The sequence below is a fragment of the Lepus europaeus genome, chromosome 9 (genome assembly GCF_033115175.1).
Source record: "Lepus europaeus isolate LE1 chromosome 9, mLepTim1.pri, whole genome shotgun sequence".
Taxonomy (NCBI): Eukaryota; Metazoa; Chordata; class Mammalia; order Lagomorpha; family Leporidae; genus Lepus; species Lepus europaeus.
This window is the reverse complement of record NC_084835.1, coordinates 11,135,655-11,153,405: the sequence shown is the minus strand read 5'-3', so window position 1 is coordinate 11,153,405 and position 17,751 is coordinate 11,135,655. Positions and strand designations below refer to the sequence as shown.

Sequence of the window (17,751 nt, the reverse complement as noted above, 5' to 3'; positions counted from 1 at the left end):
CTGCTGCTCAGCCAGGGCGTGGATGTGGACCCGCTCATTCATCTAAGGACAAGAATAATGGCACACTCCCCACTTATAAATAGTCACCCTCGCTGACACCGGCTTGGCACATCCTAGGTGCCGGGGCTGTTCCCAGCTCTCTCCTGCTAACCTTGGCTCCTGGGAGCAGCCAGAGGACGTTGGCTCCACTATTGTTATTTCCATTTTATGGATGAGGAAACCAAGGCACAGAAAGTCTATGTAATTTGCCCAAAGTCACAAAGCCCTGGCAAGACCAGAATTCTGGAACTCTCTGTCCTGCCTCAGGGCATCCCCAAGCTAGCGAGGGCTCGGTTCTGAGCCCAATTTTTTTTTCCCCAAGGAGCATAGGCCCTGGAGAACTGTAGGATCCTTCCAGCTGGCTGCTTGGGACCTGGCTGCCCAAGGAGCCCCAGGCCTCATCCCAGGACCCAGGTGGACGGGCGCTCAGGGGACCAGCCGGGGTTAAGGTCTCTCCGGCGCTTTCTCTGCAGGCAGGGGCTCGGCCGCCGGAGGGTGTGTGCGCGCGCTCTCGGCGAGGCGAGCCCGGCTCTTTGTGTGTCCGAGCCCGTGCGCGCGTGCGTGCATGCGTGTGTGCGCGCGCGCGCGCGTGTGTATGTGTGTGTATGTGTGTGTGTCCGCGCGTGGGCGGGGCTCATTGCCCAGGCTCCGCCCCAGCCCCGCCCCTGGCCCGGCCGAGCTGGTATTTTTCCACCCAGCAGGATGGGTGATGCTGAGAGCTGCCTGTTCAGACAACAGACACGCGAGGTCAGGAAGAAGCCGCTTATAAATTACCGCTTCCTCCGCGCCACCGCCAGCGCCCAGCCCGCGCCCTGGCCGCAGCCGCGCTCCGCCACCAACGCCGAGCCCGGAGGACCGCGCGGCCAGCGAGTGCGGAGCGCAGAGCCCGCGGACCGGAGATCGAGGCGGCGGGCAGCTCCCTGCCGGTGGAACCGAGCGCCGCCGGGCGCAGCGCCGCGGCCAGCACAGGTACCCGAGGGACTGGGAGCCGGGAGCGCGGAGCCGGGGCTGCCCGCCTCCCGCAGCCTGCTCCCCAGCCCCGCGCTCCGGCGGCCTCCCGCATCCCCCCTCCCCGCCTAGGGTCCTCCGTGCCTGAGCCGCTTTCGCCCTCGAGGGAGGGACGGAGGTCGCCTGCGGAGTCCCGCCAGCGGGGCGGTTATTGTTTGCCCGCGAAGGGGCCGGTGCTTCTGATGCGAGCGGCAGGTGTGTGTGTGTGTGTACGTGTGCGCTGTGTGTGCCCGTGCGCGCGCGCGCCGGCTCCCCGCACATGTGTGTGTGTGTGTGTCTGTGCGCGCTTGCGGGTGGCTGCCTCTGCTGTCCCCAGCAGCGTGTTCACGTGTGCCCCAGTGTGAATCTCCTTTGCTCTGGGTCTTGGGCTCCGTGTGTGTGCCCGTGGTACCTGCGGCGCGGCGTCTCCCGTGTGCGCCTGTGTGAGCACCTCTGTGAGCCCCAGGCTGCGCGCACGTGTGTGTCTCTCTGTGTCTGTCTCCAGAGCCCTGGTTGTGGGGTTCTGTATCCCCAGCCGTCCCCTAAAGGCGGGGGGTCCCTGGTGCCTAGAGAGCTGGGTGACCGGAGCTGGTTCTCCAGGGCAGGCGGGAAGGTGACAGGGTGTGCGGCGTGCAGGGGGCAGTACCAGTGTCCGGCAGTTCCCTGTGCCGAGACCGAGGTGCAGATGGACAGCCAGGGGCAGCGGGCTGGGCCAGCAGGACGCACCGTCCTCCAGACTCCCCCCCTTCCCTCTTTGGGTTCCTCTTTTGGGCCACTCCCTTCCCAGCAGGGGAGCCACACGCAGAGAGCCGGGACCTTCTGCACCCCTGACTTCAGCCTGGACTGGAGGGCACCTGTGGGCGGTCCTCCTGGGGCTGGGAGGGAGGTGTGTGCTGGGCAGGGCCCCTGGTCTGGCTATTTTGGTCACTGCCCGGCCTGTGCCAGATCCAGGCCTCTGGCAGATCCAGGCCTCCCCCAGGACCAGGCTTGGGAAGCAGCCTGGGCCCCCCGGTTCCTGCCTGGGGAAATAAATCACTCAGGGCGGGGCGGGGCGGGGGGGGGGGCAGTGACCAGACGCCTGAACGAAAGGGTCCTGTTGGGGCTGAGGGTCGGTGGCGCGTGGGTCCCTTGGACTGAAGGAAATCGGCCCCCGCTTGGCCACAGCCGACATTCAAATAAATGTCATGAGGAGATCTTTTTTACAATTTCGCTATAATTTTTTGCTGGCTGGAAGGGAGGGGATCTCGTCCAGAGCCTAGCAGCCAGAGGAGTTTATTTTTATGAGGGAGAGCGGGTGAGCGCTTAGCAACCGATGCCTCCCTCCCGACGACCAGGGAGTCATCCGGGGAGTGCGGGGTGGGCACGAGCAGGTGGGGGTGGGGTGGGGAAGGGATCTCATCAGACGGTGTCGGGGTGCTGGAAGGGTGCCCGGTCGAGTGGGCTGAGAACCCACAGGAGGGCAGGACTGGCAGATGGGATGGAGGTCTTAGGCCAGGCTCAGCCTCCAGTCGACCATGGGCAAACTTTTTTTTTTGTCTCAGTCTCCTCATCCATCAAATGGGCAGAGCAAGTTGAGTGAAGAAGGACCCAGGAGTGGAGTCCTGTGAACACTGGGTTCTGTCTTAATGGCAGATGACCTTGGGTGATGCTCTTGGCTTCTTTGAGCCTGGGCTTGGCTGTCCAGGCAGCAAGGACGCCAGTGCCAGCGTCCTTGAGGGGATTGAGGGAGATGAGGCTGAGCGAGCTTGTGGTAAGCTGTAAAGCCGGCCTCGCTGCACAGCAGCCGATTAGAGGGGTCACGAGGGCCCGGGGAGCGGTGCTGGGTGGCGGGCGCTCTCGGGCCGCATGGGTGGTCAGTCTCTCCCGCCCGTGCCCTGGGGCTACCGCCCGCCCTGCTGGCTAGTGCCCATTTTATAGATGGGCAAGCCATGAGCTGCCTAGAGGACTTTGCCTTGCTGGGCCGGGGCGCGACTGCGTTTCAAATGGTCTTGCGTTGGCCGGCTGTGAGTTCTTGGCCCTGTAGCGCTGCGGGCGCTGACTTCCTGGGGGGTTGGAATTGAACCAGGGCGCAGGGAAAGCCGAGGACAAAGGTGCTTCCGTCCTGTGCGCAAGGGACCTGTTGGTGCCCTGACTCTGCCCCTAGGCCTCCCCCGGGAGCCCTGTGCTCCCCCCTGCAGCAGAGAGCCCCCAGGAGGCAGCCTGGGCTCTGGGGACCAGCTTTTCTGACCCTGACCCGGTGCCTGTCAATCTGCCCATGCTTCTCTGAACGTCTTTCCCAAGGTCCTGAATGGTGAGACACCTGGGAGTCACCAGACACATCCTGTTGGACAGGGAAGAGCCGAGGAGCACATGACAAGGGCTCCCCGGCATACAGCTCAGTCGCAGCCCGAGGCGGGTGGGGGCTGGCCTAGAACTCTGGGGTCACCTTGGCAGGTGCAGGCTGGCCCCCCAGTTCTGCAGGTCATGTGCACAAGTCGGGTTTGGGAGGGGCTGTGTCTTCCTCTCTCCAGCTTGTCCACTTACCTTGGCCACGGTGGTGTGTGAACGTGTGGTATGGAATTGAGAGTGTCAGCCCTTCCTAAACGTGTCTCGTGTGCTTGGTTGATAAGTGGCTGGGGCCGGCAGTGGGCAGCTCTGGCTTTGGGGCAGTGTCAGCTTTTGAGGACCTGGTCGTGCAGAGGGGAATGGAGCCACACGGCAGCTCGGTGGACACTGCTCTCCATGGGGTGCTGGAGGTCTGAGGCCGGCTGGAGCCCCCTTGTGCCACCTTTGTGGAGGCCTCAGTTTCCTCAGCTGTGAAAAGAAAGGGCAGACTGCCCATTGCCCAGCCACTGGGATGTCACCCCAGGAGTGACCAACTGTCCTGATGATGGGTGTGGCAGGAGGCAGGAGGTAATGGAAGACTTGTGGACTTCTGTGGGTCATGTTGACACTCCGGGCAAGGAGCATGCAGGTGCAAAGGCACTGTGGTATGGCACAGGCCCCCGAGGGTCCCCGCTGGGGAGAGGAGAGGAGTTGGGGCTGGATTTTGCAGGAGCCAGAGGGTAGGAGCCTTGAGTGCCATGTGCATGTAATACAGGGCCGCAAGGATAGAAAGAGGCCCCAGCTGTGTCTGGAGACAGAGGGACTGAAGCCAGGAAGGATGGAGCTTGGGAGACCCCTGATGGTGAGCTGGGATCGGGCCAGGTGGGAGCCCAAGGGGGGCAAGCCGGAAGCGTTTTCCACGTCAGCGAGTCTTGCCCTGAGCTCTCACTGTAAACACGGGGAGAAGGCCTGGGCGTGCTGTGTAGCAGGTACATAAGCCATTAACTCGCTGGCTTCGGCCTCCCTGGAGCGTGCAGCCCCGGCGTCTTCAGGGCGAGTTAGGGACGTGGCTGTGGAGTTCACTTCCCACCCTGCCTGCTCCGAGCTGGGGCTGATGCTGAGGGTGGGGGCTACGGGGGTGGAGGGTGGCAGAGAGAGTGAGGGACTGTGGCTCGGCCAACCAATTCTCTCTTGAAAAACCCAACGTACACAACACCCATCGCAGGAGAAGGCTGCCTTGACTGGCCACAGAATTACCCGGGATACTTTTCTTTCTTTGTGTATTCCTTTAAAAACAAAACCCAAAAAATTCAGATTCCCCAGACAGGCCGATTGGGAATCCCCAGGCAGTGGCCTGGGAAGCTGCATTTTTCTAGACCAGTTTCAAATCCAGCTGTAAGGTCTGTGCAGCAGCCTGCAAGGGCTGCACCTGGAGCGGTCTGCGTCCTCCTGTGGCTGCCGCCCGAGAAGCCTCCCGCACCCCAGAAAGTTGTCCCGTGTCCTCTGCCCCCAAGACAGCCACTGTCCGATCTTCCGCCACAAGTTAATTTTGCAAATCTGGAGCCACTTCCCGCCGGAGGATCGTAGACTAGCTGCTCTGTTTTCTTAGAGCCGGGCTTCCCTCTGCCTGGCGTCCCCAGGAGTGTCCACACCACGCGTCCATCAGTAGAGAATTCCCTTCTTGCTGAGCCGTATTCCCGTTGTGTGGAGGCACCGCCGTCGCTCCTTGCCCTCGGGTTTGCTTTCTGCAGCTTGGGTTGCCTGTAGTCGACCATGACCTGATAGTATGATGTGGAAAATTCCAGAAATAAGCAACTCATACGTTTTAAATGACTTTATGACAGTATATTGTTGTTTTACTATTAGCTATTGCTGTTAATCTCTTACTGTGTCTAACTTATAAATTAGACTTTACCACGGGCGTGTGTGTAGAGAGACAACGGCATGCGAGAGGGCTCGGCGCTGTCTGGGGACCATCTTGGTTGATCCGCATGGCCAGTGAAGCCACTGGTCCACTCTCTGCTTGTCCGTTCCCCCATCAGTGGACATTTTGGTGGCTTTCAGTGTAGGCCGTTCTGAACAAAACATGTGCGAGGGTTCATGTGCAGTTGTTGGTGTCCATGTGTTTTCATTTCTGTGGGACTAGAACAGCAGGATCACAAGGCAGAGATGCTGACTTGATGGGAACCTGTCCCAGAATTCACTCTGAATGACAGCAGTGATACGCCTCAAGCCACAGAAAACAATCCTCTGAACAGCGACCCTTCAGACCATAAAGCAAGGCACAGCCTTAGACCCATCAACAGGGCTGGTGATCTGCCTGCCATCCTGCTTCCTTTTCTTTTCTGGATTTTTATTTAGTTGAGAGGCAGACTTACAGAGAGAGGGAAAGACAGAGAGAGAGAGAGAGGTCTTCCATCCGCTGCTTCACTCACCAAATAGCCACAATGGCTGGGGCTGGGCTGATCCAAAGCCTGGAGCCAGGAGCTTCTTCTGAGTCTCCCACAATCTGGGACATGAAATGACACTTCTATGAGGTGCTGGCACTGCAGGTGGAGGCTTAGCCTGCTACGCCACCGTGCTGGCCCCTTGCTTTCTTTCTGTAATAAGAAAGGCCTGGAAGGCTATGCGTTTCCCTCCGTGTGCAGCTTTACCTGCATCTCTCAGGGGCTCATTTGGACACAGATTCCCTTTTGTTGCTTTCTGCATCTGTTCTCATCTCTCTGATGAAGGGTTAATTTAGCATCTGTTTTGCAAGCTAGCCATGATGGAGAAGTGACATCACACTCTTTTCCATTCTGCTGCGTGGGTCTGGTGAACTAGGGGTCATTGTGGACCCTTCCCATGTGAAAACACAAAGAGCTGGGGACCAGCATTGTGGCACAGTGGGTTAAAGTCATGGCCTGCAGCGCTGGCATCCCAAATGGGCACTGGTTCAAGTCCAGGCTGCCCCACTTCCAAACTTCCTGCTCCCTGCTAGTGCACCTGGGAAAACAGCAAAGAATGACTCGAGTTCTCGGGCTCTCGCACCCAACTGGCAGACCTGGAAAAAGCTCCTGGCTCTTGGCTTTAGATCAGCTCCGCTCTGGTCACCGTGGCCATTTGGGCAGTGAACCAGCGGATGGAAGACCTCTCTCTCTCTCTCTCTCTACTTTGTAACTGTGTTTCAAGTAAATAATCTTTAACATATCCACACACACAGCTGCCAGCTGGCTTCCGGGACCCAGTGTCTTCATCTGTTCTTGCATCACCCCCAGTGCCAGCGTCTCAGAATGACATGCCCCTGGTGCCGGCTCTCCCTTCCTGCATTGCAGCCGAGCACCTGACATGAAGGACTGCGATCTCCCTCTCAGAGAGGAACTCCAAGACAGGCACTTGCCTCAGCCCACGCGGCTGGCAGGAGGTAGAAAGAAAATGGGAACCAGGATCCACCTGACAGCTAAGCCCAGCTCCCTGTGATGGGCACACCACACCCAACTGGGAGAAAGTAGCTCACAGTCTCCCAGGAAGAGGGTGGTGAACAGGCCCAGATGGCTTATGCCAAGAGCAGCCAGGGGGTCCTGCCCCGGGCAGGTCCCTAGGACAGCTGCCCGCCGGCTGGGGCATGTGAAGCCCTCCTGTTAACCTTGCTGCCTTCCCACTGACAGGCTCAGACTGATTTGAGCAAGGCACTCGTATCCAAGGGAACGGTCATTGGCAAACGTGGAGCCCTGCCCCCGGCTGCACCCCCAGTCAGGGGTAATATCCCGCCCTGCTATGCAGGAGGGGATTTAAGGGCACTGCTGATGCCCCTGCCTCAAACCCTCGTGGTAGTGCCTCTCCCCCAACCCTGGGAGTGGAGGTATGATGTGCAAGGTGGCAGTCAGAAAGGCTCTTTGGGGCTTGGCTGTGCAGGGAGCACCCCCAGGATCTAGGATGGGATTCCTGCAGGGTTGTGGGAGAAGGAGGGAGCCTGGATCTGGATGGGCAGCTGTGGCCATGCCATGGACTAGGGTGAGATGGCTAAAAGTCTCCGGAGAAGAGTGGGCCTGGCGGGGGACCGCCCCCCTCCCCAGTCGGGGTCTGAGCAGCCCTGGGCCGGAAGGAAGGAGGGCTGTCTTCTCCCGCCCTGTTCACCTTGGGTCTCGCCCAGCCCTCTCTGAGCCCATGTGGGACCTGGGCCTCCATCTCTGTTGGGTCCCTCCCAGTGCTGGGATGGCCTGAGAGTCCCCCCCTTCCCACGGCTTTTCCTTGAGCTTGATGAAGAACTGTATGAGTCACGGCCATGTTCCACTGTCCCCTCGGCAGTGGAAAGTCCTCGGCCCGGGGCTGCCAGCTGCTGGGGTGGGGTTGGCAGGGCCATGTCTGGGGAGCAGAGGGCACCAGGAGGGGAGGTCCCAAGGACACCACTCGCTGGCCCTGCCCCTGTGAGGCACCTGCAGAAGGTGACTCACTTGTGGCCTCAGGGCCCTCGTTCTGTCACCAGATGGCACCTGCTGCCTCCTCTGCAAGTCACCAGAGCCCAGGACAGCAGCCTCCTGGACAGCTTCTGTGCCTCCAGGGCCAGTGCCCACTGCTGCTGTCCAGCTCACAAGCCCTCCGTGAGGTCAAGTCCAAACCCTTGGCCTGGCCCTGGGCCAGGGCTGCCTGTGGCCTGCTGCAGCTTCCCTGTCTGTCCCAGGGGTCTGGTCGGCCCCCTGTCTGAGGCCCAGCACCGGCTGGCTGGGTCCTGCCCATGCTGGTCCCTCTGCCCACAAGACCCTTCCTCGCACTGCCCCTTACTGCACTTGCTTGGGCCAGTGTGCTGTGCGCTGTGCCGTGAGCCCCGGGGGCCAGTGTGCTGTGCCCTGTGCCTCGAGTCCCCCTCCCCCAGAGCCCCTAACGCTGCCTGGCAGTGAGCAAGCCCTCAATAAACGTTCCACGAGTCAGGGTGGCTTCTGTCTGTCCGGCTCTGGCCCCAGTTCAGACGTCTGTGATCCTGCCTCATGTCCTGACCGGGAAGACGTCCAGAGACGGACATGCAGGCTCCAGGGCAGGGGCCCAGCTCTCAGAGGGTGCTGGGCACACAAATCAAGGCCTTCTGCTTTGCCTACTGACAGGGGAATGCACAGCTTGAGTGGGTCCTGGCTTGGAAACTGTGCTCACCTGCCACCGTCCATCCGTGTGTCTGTCAGCATCTATCCATCACCCATCACTGTCCATCTGCCCCGCCTCCCGTCTCTCGCTGTGCAGCCCTCCGTCCACCGGTCCACCCAGCAGGTGCCTGTTCGTCGCAGGCCCTGGGGACTGGCTGGTGGAGAAGACAGACCAAGTCATGCTCCTGTGGAGCTGTCGGTCTGCTGGAGGTGTATGGCTGGGGTGGGGAGTGGGGCGGGGAAATGTGAAAAATCGCACATGTGTGATTTATGAATGGTAAAAGGCCCCTGTAAGATCCCAGGCCCACCGTCAGACTAGGCAACACCACAGCTTGGCTGCCCCCGGCCTCTGGCTTCCTGTGTGACCTAGGCGGTCCTCAGCTTCCCAGCCTGTGAGGGGATGACCCTGTGAGCTTCATGTGCCAGGGAAATACCTACAAAATAAAATGCAAAAAAAATACCAAAGCCCCTTCTCTGGGGTATGGGGGTGCAGGGTGTCTTGTGGGGTGCTGTCCCTCAGGGGCCTCCTTGCTGGTCTTCCAGGAAGTCCTCATCCTCACCCCTTAGGGAGGCATCCTGGCTTGGGGACTCGATTCAGAGGTGCCCGGGGCAGAGCTGTAGCAAGGGAGCGAGGGCTTTTGTGGAAAGTGTTCCTTCCACCATTGGTGGGATAGGGATCAGAGGTGACCTTAGTAGAGTGCAAACCAGCAGCCTCCAAACCCTTGGGCCGGTTCTGCAGCTGCTGAAGCTTCTGTGTGCTTTTTCACCTGGTTCTTTTAATGCTTCCCATCCCAGGCCCTGCCGGGGGTCTCTTGGGGTGGCCCTGACACACAGATGTATTGTCTAAACTCCAGCCGGTGTTTCTGGCGCCGCATCTGGGTTTCCCTGATCTCCGTGGGAAGGTGGCACAGCCCAGGTCCACCCCACACCCCTTGCTATGTCTGCTCGTGCTCGCCAGCATCCCCCAGCTCCCCTGGCCACTTGGCCCGGCCCTGGCAGCGTGCAAGTTGCTACCCGTCATGGCGGCGTTCTGCTGGTTGATTCCGGGCAGGTGCGAGAGTTCCTGGTCCCGTTCACTGGCAGCCGCTGACTCCGGCAGCACAGGGCAGAGTGATTCACAGTCTCCCACTTGTCAGGGGTGAGAGCCAGGTCTCGCGTCAGGTGTACTGAGCCTGCGCACTTAGTTTTGATGCAGGGGGCAGTTCAGGCTGCAACGAGGCGTTTTCTAGCCCGCCAGCGGCTCCACGTGGCCGCTGCACCCCTGCCACCTTCTGCACACACCAGCCAAGGCTGTCTGCTGCCTCGGATGGGGAGCCGCCTTCACCCGGGAACAGAGCAGCCCAAAGCCCACGGCTGCCCGGGGTGCCCTGGGAGCGCTGTTCCCCGTGCCTTTTGTTACCTTAGCTGTGAGGAGGCGGGACCCACCCACCGGTGTTCCCGAAGGAGCAGTCTTCTTCCTGCTTCAACCTTTCCATGACCTTGACCTGGGCTTGCCTTTGCCCCAGGCCTGGAGCAGGAGTGCCTGAGGAGTTGGGGTTTTTTTGGGTCATATCCTTGGGATGTCTCACAATGAGCCCTTAACAACATATAGGAGGGGGCGTCAAAAAGTTTGTGGAAAAATAGAGTTGGGGCTGGCACTGGGGCGCAGTGGGTTAAGCTGCCCCTTGTGATGCCAGCATCCCATATCAGGCGCCAGTTCAAGTCCCGGCTGCTCCGTGCTGTTCAGCTCCCTGCTAGTGCAGCCGGGAAAGCAGCAGAAGACAGTGCAGGCGCCTGGGCCCTTGCCACCAACATAGGAGACCTGGATGGCGTTCCAGGCTTTGGCCTGGGCCAGACTGAGTTGTTGTGATCATTTGCAGAGTGAACCAGCAGATGGAAGACCTCTTTCTCTCTCTCCTCCTCTCCATTTTCCGTGAACTTTTTGAAGCCTTCTCAGAATCCGAATCCTGTAGCCAAATGCTCCGTCCTGATGAGCAGCAGGTGTAAGCTGGGGCCCGAGGGTCTGATTTCCTAACTGCCTCCCGCCGTGCTGGGCTGCGGGAATGGGGGAGGTAAATGGGCAGCTTTGGGACACCTGTGACAAGGGTCGTTCAGAAAATTCACGGGAGACTGGAATTACAGGGGAAATGTACTTCAGTGCAGGGTTTGGAAGCTGTGGACGTGGAGGGCTTTGCAAAGGTTCTTGGAAACTGCCTATCGGGTGCCTTGGTGCCACAATTCACGCACCAAGCTAAGCTCAGCCCTCTTCCAGGAACCTGCAGTGCCGGCCTCACAGCTGTGTGTCGTAAGCATCATTTCCTTCGCTCACCCCAAAGACACCATTCTTCCCGTTCTGCATGCGAAACCCTGAGGCTGGAGGGCAGGTAGCCCGTCAGGGCTCAAGCACACAGGGCGGGGAGCTGGGCCAGCCCGGCCTCTGGGCCTGCGCCACCTTGGAAAGGATTGCAGTGGGGAAGCCTCTTAAGACTGACCGCCTGTGTCCGCGGTCCAGAAGCCACAGGGGCCCGATGTAAATCAGGGAGAGCGCGGCCAGCCAGGCCCTGCTGACAGCGTGCCCGGTGGCCCCAGCGCATGTCAGGACACGGCCCGCAGCAGGACTTGGCACTGGCCTGCTGCTTGCTCGACGGATGGGGGGGTGGGGGGTGGTCAGGGGAGTCCCCGGCCTGCTGCAGCCCACGGAGGCACCGTGGGGTGTTGTAGCCGCCCCCACTCTTTGGCTGGATTCCAGGGGGGCTGGCTGGCTGGGAGGAGCAGCAGAGGTTCAGCCCCGCCTGGGACCCTGCCCATCCTCACAGCTGCACGCACGCTTACCACCTGGCCAAGCAGCGCACAGAGTTTGTGTTCTCCACATGTGGTCCCTGGACCCACAGAGGGGCGCTTCTGGGAGCTCCTCAGGCCTGGCCACTCTGCCCCTGGGCGGGCGCCCCAGGTGATTCCGCTGCACTTAACTTTGAAGAGCACTGATTGCAACCTCCCCCGCTGTGTGCCTGTGGTGGGGTGGGGTCAGACTTGGCCTCTGCAGCAGGTGCTGGGTTGCTATGCGTGGGGCCCCAGCTGTCTGTCATGTGCACCCCCGCCTCAGTCTGAGTGTGGGAAGGTAAGGGAGGTGTTTCGAGCGCAGTAAGTTCAAGGCAGGGTGTAGTCTGGATTCTTAGGGTTGCAGGTGGCGGGAATCCGTTCAAGGGAGTTCACGGAGTCAGAACGTTTGCCGACTCCTTTAACCAGAAGCTGAGGTTGCACTTCCGGTGTGGCTGGGCCCAGGAGCCGAGGGACGGCACCACGACTGTTCACGTTTCGGGGCTCCGTGTCCCTTACCCCTGCTCCAGGCGTAGCCCCTCCCCATCTAGCTCAACCTGAAAGAGCTTCTCTCTTTCCAGTCCCTTGAGCCACCGGCCCTTCGTCTTCCATGGCTAGGCATGGCCAGGTGTCTAGCGTTGAGCCCAATCACTAGAGCCCCCTCGGATTGGCTAGGCCTGGCTTAGGCACCCACCCAGAGCCCTCGGACTGAGAACGGGCACGTGGGGGTCTCCGGGTGGAGCGGGTTCCGGCTGGACGCCCAGGGACGGAGTGTCGTTCTGAGCCTGCAGAGCTGGGCTGGCCTGATGTAGCTGGTACAGATTCACCCAGAGAGTGAGACTGTCCTCTTCTCCCTGGCTGCTGGGCTTCTAATTGTGTCTCAGCTGTGCTAAATGCCAGCCTCACCTCCCCTTGGTGTTGTCAGGAGAGGCGGGTCCTTCTCAGAGCCGGGCCTCCACCCAGGAAGTGACGCCTCGGGGCACCTGTGTGGTCCCAGGGCCTTTTGGGAGCCTCAGCTGTCTTGTTCACGGCTCTGTTCTCTGTGCCCGGTGGCCTATGACCTCCCCTGTGCCAAGACGCCGCAAGGGCCGTCACGGCACCAGGAGGAGGTCTAATTCAGGAGGCTGCACTGGCTCCATAGCTGCTGGAGTCGGCATTTGTTGACTGGCAACCGCCCTGCCCATGTGAGTCTGGGGAAGCTGCTGCAGGCGGGGCCCTCCCTCCTCGCCCCCTGCCCACCTGTGCGAATCCCGGGTTAACTCTTCCTTAAAGCTGGAGGTCTCTCTCTTTATGGCACCATTTCCTGGCTTTCTGCGCTCTGCCAGTTCCGAGAAACCAGGACAGCCCGAGAGGCAGGGGCCCGTTGCCCCTCCCAAAGAATGATAGGGGCTTTAAAAACAAAGCAGGCACCCCTATCCGCGCCCCCCCAGCCACCTCACCACAAACTTCTCCGAGCTTCTGACTCGGCAGCATCACGTTCTCTACACAGCCGGGCCTCCCCCGCCACTGGGAACTGTGGCTCTCCGGGGACAGCCACTCGTGGACCTGGGCACCTGACGGAGCGCCGACTCCCCACTCTGGGCTGGGGGCACCCCGCCCACATGTGCAGCCAGCAGAAGAAAGCATTCCCCGTGCGGCCAGGGCGGGCGGACTGCAGGGTGAGAACCCGGCTCCTGCGCAGTCTTTGAGCGCACGTGCGTGTGCAAAGCACGCTTCGGCCTCTCGGGCTTGCTGCTCCGTCCTCCCTCGCCCCAACTTGGTCACCTGCGGGCAGAAGACCCAGAGCCCTGTGTGCACTCGGACCCTGACCGGACCTCTCCTCCTTTGCTCTTTCCATAGGTCCAGAGCCGGGACCGCAGCCCCTTCTGAGCAACCTCGGAAACGTAAGTGCCGGGACCCCCGAGGTCCACGTGCAGCCTCGCATCCTCCTGCTGGGGTTTGCCTGCCTGGTCCCTGGCTTGTCTGTGACGGGGACAAGACCCTGTGCAGGCAGACTGAGCACTGCTTTGGGATCCCAGCTGGCCAGCCTGGGATTCGGGCTTGCCTGGGTTGATGCCAAACACTTGGGGGCAGACCCCTGGGAGGGGTGAGCTTGGCTGTTCTTTGGGCTGTTTATCTGGGAAGCACTGAGACCCTCCGCCAATGCAAGGGCTGATCGCAACGCGTAGGTGGCCTCCCTGGTCGCCACACCCGTCTCATCTTCACCTGTGTGCTCTGTAGATCGAGTTGCCCTAATGTCCTTGAATTGCTGGCTCCTCAGGGAGTCGCCAGCAGGCGCAACGCCCCTTCACCCGGATCCTTCAGGTGTTTCCAGAGAGCCCTTGTCTCAGACCCAGGCGCAGCTGTGAGGCCAGGACATTCCGGTTGACACAGTTCTGTTATCTAATCTAAGCCCCTAATGACATTGCACTGATAGCAGTGTTGCAGCCCAGCCTTTTCTCTCAGGATCACAATGGTGTTTTTAAAGGGGGTTGAATGGCTGTCTTCTTCCTGAAGTCCCTCTGTGTGGTGGGGGTAACTGCAGCATTCAGTAAGAAATGCATTTTACAACAGGATGAGCAGGTGTCCCTTGTGCAGCTCAAACCCGGGAACCACACTTGGCCAGCAGCCTGGACCTTGGCCTCCGCCTTCTCTTCTGTTCCATGCCTTTCTAATCTAAACCCCAGCCCACCTGTGCACTGCACCCCGGCTCTGCAAACCATGGCTTCCTGAGCAGGAAGTTCCCAGGAGGGGAAGGTGAAGCTCCCACTGCCCCAGGGGCTGGCATTTCCCGTGGGGCACCTGGGAAGCAAGGCTAAGGGGAACGCCCCGGAGCCCTTGAAGCCTCGTGGTCTGTGAGACTCTGGAGGTGCAGGGGGGTTAGTGCACCTGCTCACCAGACCCCCCTGCAGCCTGGTGAGAAGGGTGCATTTACACACTTTGCAAAGCCTACCGGGTACTTTGTAGACGCGTATGCATCGGCGTTAGTCGAGCTGGCAGGTGGGCAGCCAGGTCAGCCCCCATTGTACAGATGGGGAAACTGAGGCAGGGGAGGGGCCCAGCTGCTCCCAAGGAAGGATTTCAACCCTGTTGACCTGACCCTGGGGCCGCAGCCCCCAGGCTGGGAGCAGGCTCCAAGTCCAGCCCCTGCTCCTCTCTGAGGACTTCCTGCTGGTTAATGAGTAGCCAGAGGCAGCTGGGAAGCCAGAAGGTGCCTTCTGGGGAGCTGGAATGTGAGCTCTGCTTTCAGAGTGTCTTGGGTGAGGGGGCCAGTTAGCCCTCAGGTCTGATGCCGCCTCCAGACAGCCCTCTTAGCTGCTTTCTGGCAGAATCCCTCGGTCCCTGGCAGTACAGGCAGTGTGGCTTGGAGACATCAGGTGTTGTCCCCTGTGGCATCTGACCACTCCCTGGTGTGAGTCCCTCCTTGCTCGGTGCCAACTTGGGGCCTCTGAGCTTCTGGGTTCCATCTGGGAAAGGGGATGATTGGAGTGTGTGAATAATGTCATTCAGGGGAACCTGAAGTGCTGATCCGTGTCAAAGAACCCCTGCTAGGGACCTGGGGTGGGGGTCCGTGGAGCTGGGCAGTCAGGTAATGCCTGCTCAGCTTCGTCTGGGCTCTGGCCCCTGCAGCTCTTGGCTCCCTGAACCGTGTGAGCATCAACTTCCTGACCTGTAAAATAGCACAGTGACAGCACCCCAGGGAGGCTTTGAGAGATGGTAGTTGCCAGATGAGGGGGTGACATCTCCACTGTGTAATCACAGGGGGTTGTGAAGCCCTCACAGGTGTCAGGCACCCCCACTACCCGCAGCTGAAGGGACCGAGTCTGAAAATGAGCAGCCCTTGTGGGTGCACAGGGTAACGTCACAGGAGAGAGGGGGCTCCTGAGGGGCCCCTCCCCTGCCTGTCCTGAGGTGTCGCTTGAGCTCCCCTCCCCACTGGGGACACCGGTGGGCAGGGAGGGGCTGGGTACATGAGGCCGGCAGACTTGTGCAGTGCCAGGTGCCACCTGGGGCCGTCCTGCAAGGGTTGAGCAGGGGAGAGAACAAGGCTGCTCCACATCACACTCACGGCGCCTTGAGAACCGTTTTGGGGAGCAGATGCCAGTTTTCAGTGGTTCCCCCTGGTAGCACGTATCTGGGCTTTGCTCTGGGTCTTGGATCCCCTAAGCCAGGTGCTCAGGGACGCGGCACAGATGGGCAGGTGTGGCTGTGTGCACGGGCTGTGGGGCGTGTGCACCCCCCACCGTGCGCGGTCATTGGCTTGGGTAATTGGCTGCGCACAGCTTCCCTTTCGCGGAAGCTGCTTGGTGATGACTGTCCTGTGTTTTTCTCTCCCTCCTTAATTGCAAAACACACAGCACGTGAAGTACGCAGTTCCCTGGGCGGCTGGGGCTGTTCAGGCACGGGGCTGGGCTACTGCTCCCCAGGACTTCCTCCCCTGGCCGAGCTGAGCACTGCCGACGACTTCGCCTGGGCATCCTGACGCCTTGGCCGGGTCAACGACTGTGCTGGAGACAACGGGCGCTTGTTCCCGACGTGGGCCCCCAGGGGCACCCTGACGTGGGTGGCCACTCCCCTGAGAGCACCTCTAGGCTGCCAGTGTCCTTGTGTGGGAAAGACCAGGGAAACGGTCTTTAGCAGCCCTAAATATGCACCAGACTCCCGGGCTGAAAACCAGAGGCCCCCACTTGCACCCCGAAGGGGGAGAGGGGCTGTGTGGGTCGCAAGGCCGTAACTCGGGTGTCAGATGAGTGAGGGGATGAGTGAGGTGTGAACGTCGCTCTGTGACCCTGGGCGCATGACCTCTCTGGGCCCCAGGGGCCCCTGTCAGAATGGGTGTGGTGAGGATGGGGGAGGGAGGCTACGGAAGCTCTCGCTCTTGGTGCAGTGCCGGGCCCACCGCGGCCGCTCGCTCATTCGTGGCTGCTGCTCTTCTTGCTGCTGAGGCTACCACAGTGGCTTTGGGCTCCTCAGTATACAAATGATACTCAGCACTTGCAGGCTTTGGCCCTTGTCCCAGAGTTTTTCCACCTTTAGTGCTGAGATGATCATGTAAGGCAGGGGTGGGGAGTGCCTGGCCCACGGTCTGTATGAGGCCTGCGAAATCATTTGTTCAGGTTTTGTCCTGGCAACCGCAGGCGGGGCTTAGAATTCAATCAATTGTAGCAGGCTCTTTTAAAAAAAAAAAATTATTTGCAAGATGGACTGATAGGAAGAGGGGAGGGGAGAGGAGAGAGAAGGGGAGAGGAGGGAGGGAGGTATCTTCCATCTGTTGGTTCATTCCCCAAGTGCTGCAGGAGTTGGGCCAGGCCAAAGCCAGGAGCTTGGCGGTGCACAAGAGTACAAGGGCCCAAGTACCTGGGCCATCTTCTGTTGCTTTCCCAGGCACATGAGCAGGGACTTGGATGGGAAGTGGAGCATCCGGGACTGGAACCGGCACCCATATGCGATGCTCGCACTGCAGACAGCGGATTCACCTGCTTTGGCACAGCGCCGGCCCTGCTGATTTTAAGTTGACAGTTCTGTGCGGCCCAGGACTGATGTCAGAAATGGCCGCCTGGCCCTTGGTAGAAAAGGCCTCCATCCCCTGCTGCTGAGCTGATCATTGTCCGCCTGTTGAGGGTGGGAAAATTGGGACTCAGGGCGGTGACGAATTCACGAGTAGCCCTGGATCCGGACGGGGAGCCTGGGTTTGAGCCCACGCCTCTGGCTCCGGTCTGCATGCGGCAGCTGCCCCTCCTGGCCTCGCCTGGGGCACCAACACCAGGTCTCGGGCAGAAACGGCTCTGGGGCCTGAGCCCCAGCAGGGGTCAGCTTGGGATTTCTCGAGAGGGGTGTACCCCAAACTGCAAAGGCCTTTCAGATACCAGAGCTGCCACTGTGGCCCCCCCTGTTTGTTCTTGGCCAGTCTGGAGATCAAGCAGGACCCCTCAGGGGCTGCAGGTGGCCCCCAGGTTCGAATGAGCTAGCTTCCCAGGGCACCCTGGGGGAGGTGAGGGCACAGCTCAGGGTGGCGGTGCCCGGATGGTGCCATGGCGTGAGTGGCTCCAGTCTCTGAGCTGAGGGCTCATTTCTGTAAAGTGGGCAAAAACACAGATGTTGGCTACTACTGTGTGGCAGTTCCCACCGCGGGGCCTTGTGGGCGGCCCCCCTTGCCCTCCCCTGGCCTCCTCATCCGGGAGCCCCAGGACTCGCCGGGGCCGGTCCACACTGCACTCCAAACGCCCCCTCCTTGATCCTGCTGCCGCGGCTCAGCGAGGGGCTGGGCTTCCTAGGTTTTCTGGACCCCCTCGTCCTGTGAGCTTCCGCTGCCCTGCCTGCCCACCTTGTGCTGAGCGTGCTGCCTGCCCAGCCTTCACCCCCAGCACTTGCCGGGTGCTGATGAGGACATCTGGTGGGAACGCAGCTGTGATCGGCTGGCACTCCTGCCGGGGGAGCAGGATGGGAGAAGAGGGCTCCTCAGTGATGGACACGTGCCCGGAGGTGTGTGACAGGTGCGTGCAGCCAGCGGGCGACACCACCCCTGGGTGGG

General features: G+C 60.7%; 1 protein-coding gene across 1 annotated transcript in view; it reads left to right on the top strand.

The window, feature by feature from the left end:
• The first annotated feature begins 927 nt into the window (after positions 1-927).
• The window catches only part of SLC6A6 (solute carrier family 6 member 6), a 69,561-nt gene continuing 52,737 nt past the window's right edge, over positions 928-17,751 (top strand). Inside the window, exons 1-2 of the mRNA XM_062200516.1 lie at positions 928-1,008; positions 13,080-13,123. The gene's annotated coding sequence lies outside the window, so the exon portion shown is untranslated. The remainder of the gene's footprint in view (positions 1,009-13,079; positions 13,124-17,751) is intronic.